An 8,936-nucleotide genomic window follows, 5' to 3' on the forward strand; every position below is an offset into this window, starting at 1 on the left:
CTCTCATACCTTGATGGTTTATAACAGTATTTTTTATTTTCTTGTAAAAAACATTTTAATAAATTATATTTAAATTTCTATGCTTCCTCTATTATAATAGATGAAGAAAGCAGGATATATTTTTTTCTTCTGCTTATTTCTTCATGCTTTGACTTCTTGATTTTTGTATTTTTAAGTTTTCATATAGTTAAGGCTTTTAATTCTTTTCTCTTACCTTTAACTCCTGCTAATTTTTCACTTACATATTTAAATGGATTTAGTATTTCCCCATTCCTGAACTCTTCATTTTGATATATTTCTCAGCAGAATTTCATCATTCACTCCGTTTTCTAAAAGGTGTGTGTGCGTAGGCGCTACAGTTTTGGAATTTTAGCATGTTTGGAAATGTTTTTCTCTTGCTCTTTCACTTGAAGGCAAATCTTATGAAATTCAGTACTTTGAGGGTTTTGTGGACCTTTGATCACGGTCACCTACCATCCAATATTGAGGTGAAGGAATCTGAGATTAGCTCGCCCTTGTTGTATGTAACCTGGTAGTTTGCCAGAAAGTCCAAAGGATACTACTCTCAGAAGACAGGAGCATTGCCAGAATACATCTCCATACTGATAATTCTGGATCAACTTTTCTTATCAAACAGCATCACTTAAGTCTTTTTATAATGTCATACTTTATTTCAGAAAGAAAATAAAACCTTTCTTCTAAAATCAAATTATAAGTGATTTTATCTCAGTCTATCCTATTCTTGTAGAAATGCAAGTTAGGCATACATTGTATGTATTTGTGTTTATTTTGTATCAATTAGTTTCTCTCTGATCATTTCTAGCTTTTCGTTGTCATTTCTTTTTGATTTGTTTTATCAAGCCTATGTTTTAGGCCTCTTAGTATTTTTTAATAGTGTTTCTTCTCATTTTGTTGCCTTCATTTCAATAATGATTTCTTCTCCTACACATCCCTGCAATTGGTCATGTATTTTTGCAAATTATATTGTATTTGACAGGTCTATTTTGGAATTAATGATTGTTATTTCCTTTTTTTGTTGTTATTGTCATTAGGAATGGAAATAGAGTAAGAAATATTTATTCCACCAATATGTCCATTACTTCAAAGAAAATTTACATTTATCTTTTGTCAAAATATTGAAATAAAAGATGCAAAATAAAAAAGAGAATTCCACTTCTACTGGTGATATAGTACTCTATATTAGACTAACTCTAAGAACCACAATGAAAGCTAAAAAAAAAAAAAAAAAAAGAGAAAGGGAGAGAGAGGAAGGGAGGAAGGGAGAGAGAAAATGATGGGAACAGAGGGGAAACGATATCTCATGTTTTCTTTTTTCTTTTATTCTCTTGCTTGCAGGCTGGATTGAGCATATTCTATGAACTGGACACTTTTATTTCTTCTTCTGGGATTTGCTGGTATGTGTCTGTTGCCCATCCCCTGCCCCCCTGCCCCCCTGCCATGTGCCTATAGAAAATAAAAGCTCTTCACATTCTAGATTATTAATGATTTGTCAATTAGATTGCTGCAAATAGCTTCTCTCAGTCTGTAATTGATTATTTTACACCTTCTGGTATTGTTTTGGTGACAATAAATCTCAGATTATGATTGTAGACACATACGTCAATCTTTTTTTAATGAATTTTTTTTTTGCATCTATCAAAGAAATCTATAAAGTTTTACTTTTGAACTGTCTGTGGAATTAATTAATTAATTATTTTTGTATAGGATGAGAGGTAGAGATTCAGTTTTAATTTTTTTTTTGCCATGGATAACCTATTATCCTGATACTATTTACTGAATGGTACGTCCTTTTCACACTCATCAGTGATGCCACCTCTGGGAATTAAAGCTGCCATGTATTCTTGGCCCTGGTTCTGAGCTCTCACGTGTAGTCTATTGGTCTAATTGTTCATCACCACATCTAGTTCACACTGGTTTAAAAACAGTCTTCTAGCTTCCACTGCTGCTTTTGAGGATCCCAAAATGTTTATAATTCCATTCCCTTTAATAATCCATTCAGCAAATAATAAGCACTTGCTATATGCCCAGAAATAGCCCAGGTAAAAGACAGAGAGTATCAATGACTAAGGTAAATTTTCCTTGAGAAGCTTACATTCCATAGAACAATCAGATAATTAACAAATAAATCTATACTATAATGTTAGACAGTGATAGATAATATATAGGAATTTAAACTAAATAAGAAGGTAAGAGAGCAAGAACAGCCTATTTTATCTTTTTAGAGTTTTTTAATGTTCATTTCATTATTTTTGAGGGAGAGAGAAACAGCATGAATGGGGGAAGGGCAGAGAGAGAGGGAGACACAGAATCTGAAGCAGGCTCCCAGCTCTGAGCGGTCAGCACAGAGCCTGACACGGGGTTCAGACTCACAAACTGTGAGATCATGACCTGAGCTGAAGTTGGACACTTCACTGACTGAGCCACCTGGGTGCCCCAAGAACAGCCTATTTTAAATAGAATCAACAGAAAAAGACTCTCTTTGGTCAGAATGCTCAATTTGAGAACAATGACCTGAGAAAACAAGCCATGGGATTGTCTGTAGTAAGAATATTTCGGGCACGAGGAAGCAAGGACAAAGGCCTAGAGATGGAAATGAGTATCTTTGTGAAACCGAAGTATGGCTGCTTTTGCTTGAGTGGAATATACAAGGGGGGAGAAGGAAAAATGAGGCCAGAGAGGGAAGCAGAAACCTTATTTTAGAGGGTTTTGTAGGTTATAGTAAAGAATTTGGATTATGTTAAATGTGTTTGGGAGATTTTGGAGCAAGAGACTGATAACAATCAGCTATACATGTTAATAATATTGCTCAGGATGCTGCATGGAGACCTCTTACAGGACAGCAAGGTTGGAAGTTGGGGACGTTTGGATGTTAAATATTCTAGCAACAGATGGTTTGGCTTAGACTAGGACAGTTGCAGTGGAGGTGGAGAGAATTAGACTTGCGATATATATTTAAGTGGATTACATAGGACATCTGAGAGAATGTGAAATATGTGGACTATGACTGAAAAGGAGCTTCGTTTTGTGAGCAATGGTTAGTTTAATTTCTGAGCTAAGAGAGACTAGGGGAGGAGCATGTATGGAGATACAGGAAATGAAAACATTATTTTTTGGGCCTCTTAAGTTTGAGGTATCTATTAGAAATTCAGGTGGAGACACTGAGCAGGCAGTTGAATATCTGAGTTGGAGATCAGGTGGAAGGCTGGGGCCAATGGATAAGGTCACCTAAATGTGAATTAAATTTTTTTTAACGTTTATTCATTTTTGAGAGATAGAGTGTGAGCGGGAGAGGGGCAGAGAGAGAGGGAGACACAGAATCCGAAGCAGGCTCCAGGCTCTGAGCTGTCAGCACAGAGCCCGACGCCGGGCTCGAACTCACAAACCATGAGATCATGACCTGAGCTGAAGTTGGATGCTCAACCGACTGAGCCACCCAGGAGCCCCGGGTCACCTAGATGTGAATTTAAAGAGCAGAAGATTGGACTGGAACCCTGAGTCCAGTCCTTCCAATGTTCAGAGGCAGTGAAGATGAAGCACATCCAGCCAAGGAAACTAATGGATCCAATGAAGTCAGAGGCAGACCAAGAATGCAGCTGTCTGGAAGCGGAGTCAAGAAACTGCTTCAAGGAATGGGTGGTAAATCCACTGCGTCAGATGAGCTTCAAATGTGCTAATATCTTAGAGGAAGACGTGTTCCACTCTTACCGAGAGCAGAAATGAGCAGCGTGAAGGTAAGATAGAATATCTCAGGCAGGAAACCATTTAGCTGTTTTCCAAGAAAGCATTCATTTAGGAAACTCCCTGGAATATATATCAATAAGAAGTCACAAACTCCAAAGCTGGTACACATCTCGCCTGTCATTTGCTCTAAGCAAATCCATGACATAAGGAACAAACTGTTTTAACAAGAATTGGTCTCTCTTGCATTTAGAGAAAGGATTCTCTATCACTATCCTTATTGCCTAAAAAATAACATTAACATTCCTGTTTCCATCCAAGGTCGAATGACTCCTTCAACTTCTACATCTTCATGTTTAAATTTTTTTTCTTTCCATTATATATTCTCTGCCTAGTGAAAACGATTTTTTAAAAATCAGTTGTAGTTCCATAAAAGTAGTATATTTCCTTTCAGAAAGTATCTTATAATTTTGCTTTGAGAGTTTAGTAAGCTCCAAACATCATGCATGGCATGACACATAGGAAATCCAGGTTAGGTATCAACTCCTCAGCTCTGCTGTCTCTTACCTTCCAGTACCTTTCAGTACACATTCAATTATTGTTTTTCCTGTATACTTGCTGGGCTCGTAGGGAAATAAGCAAAAACTCATAAAGTCTCCCGGGCAGTGGGTAGTGGAGTTAGGAGGTCTGTCTAGCTCCAAATCTCATACTCGAATTTCAACTGCTGGAAGTGAATATTATCCACTTAATTCACATTCATTACCTACTTGATACACTCTTAGTGTTGTTCTCTAATTTGTTTCTGGACCAAGAGAACACCTCTCATTCAGAGACAAAAATCACCACTATTTTGCCCCTACCTCCTTTTAAGTGGAAAATGACCGGGAGTGTGAACTTTCTGAAGACTAGATATTTTGACAAGTCCCTTTCATATAAAAAAGAACAATACTAGGAAATAAATGACAACTTCCTAGGTAAGGTCTTCTAGAAAAGTCCAGTCATTTTTCAACTTTGGGAAGTTACATAAACCTTAAAGAAACTGACTTTTATTCGAATAAGAAGGGAAACATTTCATTACACAAGGTGCCTCATTCCAGATTACAAAACCAGGAGTCAAGAAACAGGCTCATGAGTAGATTTAGCAAATTTGAAAAATAATAAAAATAAGAGTACATGATATAAATAAAGGATACCAAACCTAATCTGACCAGTGAAGATTTGTCATGTAGATTCCAAATTTACTAGAGAGAATAGGGCCGTTTCAAAAACCATTAGCCCCAGTGGTCTCATTCCGTGGGGATAATCTACACAAAAGTAACAAGTGCGGACTTGATCACTCCTCATATCCCCAGGCTCCCACGCATCGGATAACATACTGTCTCACCTAAAAGTATCTTCTAGGGGTGCCTGAGCGGCTCAGTCAGTTAAGCAGCTGATCCTTGATTTTAGCTCAGGTCATGATCTCATGGCTTGTGGGATTGGGATTGAGCCCCATGTTGGGCTCCATGATGACAGTGTGGAGCCTGCTTTAAATTCTCTCTCTCTCTCTCTCTCTCTCTCTTTGCCCCTCCTCCCTTGCTCTTGTGCACATGAGAGCTCGCTCTTTCTCTCTCAAAAATAAACAAACTTAAAAAAATGTTAAAAAGTATCTTTTAATTAATAGTTTTACTTTGATCTGAGTATAAATTATAAGGGTGCCTGGGTGGCTCAGTAGGTTGAGTGTCTGACTTTGTCTCAGGTCACAATCTCACAGTTCGAGTTTGAGCCCCCGGAGCAGGCTCTGCACGGACAGTGTGGAGCCTGCTTGGGATTCTCTCTCTGTCCTCTTTCTCTGCCCTTTCTCCGCTGGTGCTTTCTAAATAAATAAATAAGTAAGTAAGTAAGTAAGTAATAGCCTTGTCTTTTAACCATTTCAACTTTTGACACGACTTTAAAATACACAATTCTCTTGGCAGGTTGCCAACAGTTGCATACTGCGGTGACACACACTAGTTTGAGCCGTCGGTAGTGAAAACTGCATTTATGGCATTCACCTGACAGATGATGCTATGAATTCGGGGATTCTATTTGGTGTTCGGAATCAAGGGGTAATGCCAAGGTAATGTTGCAAAAGTAAAGCAAATTTTCTGCCAGTGTATTTTTAAGGGAAAGGCTCAGTGGCTTCGGTAACTGCTCGTTTATTCAAATAACTGTTTACATCGCTGACCTTTGTTTCTTTAATTTCCATGAAGCCATCATTAAACATGGAGCAAAGACACCAACTGTTTGTAATTGGATACAGTTAGCCACATCTATGGTAAGGAGAAAAAAAAATGCTTGTGGAATTTTGCACTAAAAACCTGAAGTTCTGACTTAATCCTGAGCTCTAGTCTATCTTAACAGAATGCTCCTTTTTCTCAGTAACCTGAATGTGAGATTCATGAATGGAGGTTTTCCCTGTTTTACATTTTTTTAATGTGTATTTATTTTTGAGAGAGAGAGACAGAGCGTGAGCAGGGGAGGGGCGGAGAGAGAGGGAGACACAGAATCTGAAGCAGGCTCCAGGCTCTGAGCTGTCAGCGCAGAGCCCGACGCAGGGCTCCAATCCACAAATGAGATCATGACCTGAGCCAAAGTCAGACACTCAACTGACTGAGCCACCCAGGTGCCCCAATGGAGGTTTTTCTTAATCTGTGGTTCATAAAACCTCGCCCCACATTGCCAAGCACAAAGGAGCCATTTTTGTTGAAAGAATAAATTTGGAATCTATTTATATATGTAACACTTGATTGATGATGATTGTGGCCAATGGATTTTTAAGGAGGACCAATAGCAAGACCTAAGGGAATCTATGAGGGCTGACAAGTGCATGTATTCCTCAGATTTACTAACACCGGCTTAATATCCTGGGCACCTGTTCTTTCTATACAGCAATATGTCATTTCCTGGATATTCTGTTTGTTTTCATAAAAAAATATAATGAAAATTAATTATTTTAAAGAACCACTTATGTCCTAAACCAACTAGGTTATATATTAGTTCTCCATTGTTGTCTTGGAGATGTTTGTTTTCTACATCTGGATAAAAACACTACCATGTTATTAGGAAAGTTTCATGATATAAAAAAAAAAAATAAGATTTCGGTTAAGTGTTGCCCTCTGTGCAAGGAGAATTAAAGTTAGGTGGCTGCTTACAGCTCTCCTAAGCAGGAAGCATGAAGTCAACATAAATAGACTGAGCTTATCATAGCACAGTATCCCAGTTCTGACTGACCCTCGTGAATCAGTGAGGATCCTGGCCTGTCCTTTCCCATTAGGCCATAATGCACACTCTAGTTATCTAAATATTAAGTGTACATACACAAAGCATCACCTCAAGCACATAAGAGAGGCAACCAATTGTTCTCTCATGGTATACTAGTTATTTACAGACTGACCACATGTTTATTGAGTGTTAGACTATGAGCCAGATGTTATATTACATCAGTTGTGTCTACGAAATGCCATTTAAGAAATTACCAATAGTTTCTCTGCCCTTAACAGTAGGTGTGTGAAATGAGACAATCCAAAAGTTATTACAGGAACAAGTAAAATGCTGTTGGTGTCATGATAGGTATAAGATGGCATGGGGATTAAGGGAGGAAATACATCACATTTTATTTTGATGACTAGGGAAGCCTAATATTGATTTAGTTGGGCCTTAAAGGTTGAGTAGAATTTACAGATGGAAATTTAAGGAGACATATTTTATGGAAGTAATTTGTAACTCATATATGGAGGTACTGATGAGATAGTTGAATCATCTCATGGCAAATGATGATTCATCATAGTCCCTGTTTATCTCTGGATAAAGAGAGAATGTGGCTCTGACACAGTTTACAAAATATTCCTATACATTTGCAGAAATAATGGAATCCATTGCCTAAATTATTGATGTTTTAGGGTGGTTCTGTTAAAAAAAAAAACAACAAAAAAAAAAAACTTTAATACTTCAAACCAAATAGTTATCTAGAGATTTTCCAATCCAAGTCTAATCATCTCCTATATTTAGACTATTTAATTGTTCCAAATCAAGAAGGTTAGGAGAGGAACAGAAGGATAATTTGAATTTAGTCAGTTTTGTTATTTGTTAGCTCTGGTAAATGTTCTGGTGCAGAAGGTGATAGGAAATAATGATCTTCAGTAATTGTCTATGGGTAATGGTAAGTGGCAGAATGTGGCATCTGACAGCAGAATGTTGCATCTGTGGCTGTTTCTGGGACTCCAAGATTATATTTCTATATCAAAAATAGCTTTATGTGAGCTCCATGGGTTAAAGAGTCCATGCACACATCTGTGTCTTTTAATTATCCATGCTGCAACTGTCCTGCTTTACGATGAATAAATGAGAGCTATTTTTAAATCTATATTTATGTTCCCTAAACAGACTCTCCTTGAAAGAAAAAAATTTGCAGGGCTCCTGAGCATTCTGAAAGAATTTGCTTTTGTTCTCTGAGTAAAACTTTAAAGTTTCCCTGATGTTTTCAGTTTATCTTCTGGCTGTTTACAATCTGATCACAGAGTAAAAGTGTTTTCCAGGTCGCACGTGTTCTATACCAATTGACTGAATCAGTCAATTCAATCAGTATTGACTGAATATTCAGAATCATTTACTGCTTAAGGCCAAACTGATATCCTTTACTGAGGGACATTAAGAAAACGGAGAGGTCACCCACATTTATTGATAAGAAGAGAATATTTTACAGATGCCACTTTCCTCAAATTTATCTCTTAAATTGATAAAATTATAACCTAAGTTCTAGTACGGTTACTCGTGGGATTCGATAAATTGAATTTAACATTTGTATTAAAGACCACGGTGCTAAAATTAGCCCAGACTTTTGCAAAAAAGGATGAGGAGGAAAACAAGGGAGAGTTTTCCTTAAAATATATAAAGACATAGTAGAAAATTATAGGTTTTTAAAAAATTTTATTGTTTATTTGTATTTGAGAGTGAGAGAGAGAGAGAGAGTCATAGCATGAGAAGCAGAGGGGCAGAGAGAGAGGGAGACAGAGAATCCAAAGCAGGCTCCAGGCTCCGAGCTGTCAGCACAGAGCCTGACACTGGGCTCGAACCCACGAACCATGAAATCACGACCTGAACCGAAGCTGGATGCTTAACCAGCTGAGCCACCCAGGCACCCCTAGTAAAACATAGTTCTTAAAAGCATGTTTTATGAGCACAGTGATAGACAGACTGACAATTGCAACAAAATAGAA

Source organism: Puma concolor, chromosome B4 (genome assembly GCF_028749965.1).
Source record: "Puma concolor isolate L17-30 chromosome B4, mPumCon1.1.hap2, whole genome shotgun sequence".
NCBI classification, from domain to species: Eukaryota; Metazoa; Chordata; class Mammalia; order Carnivora; family Felidae; genus Puma; species Puma concolor.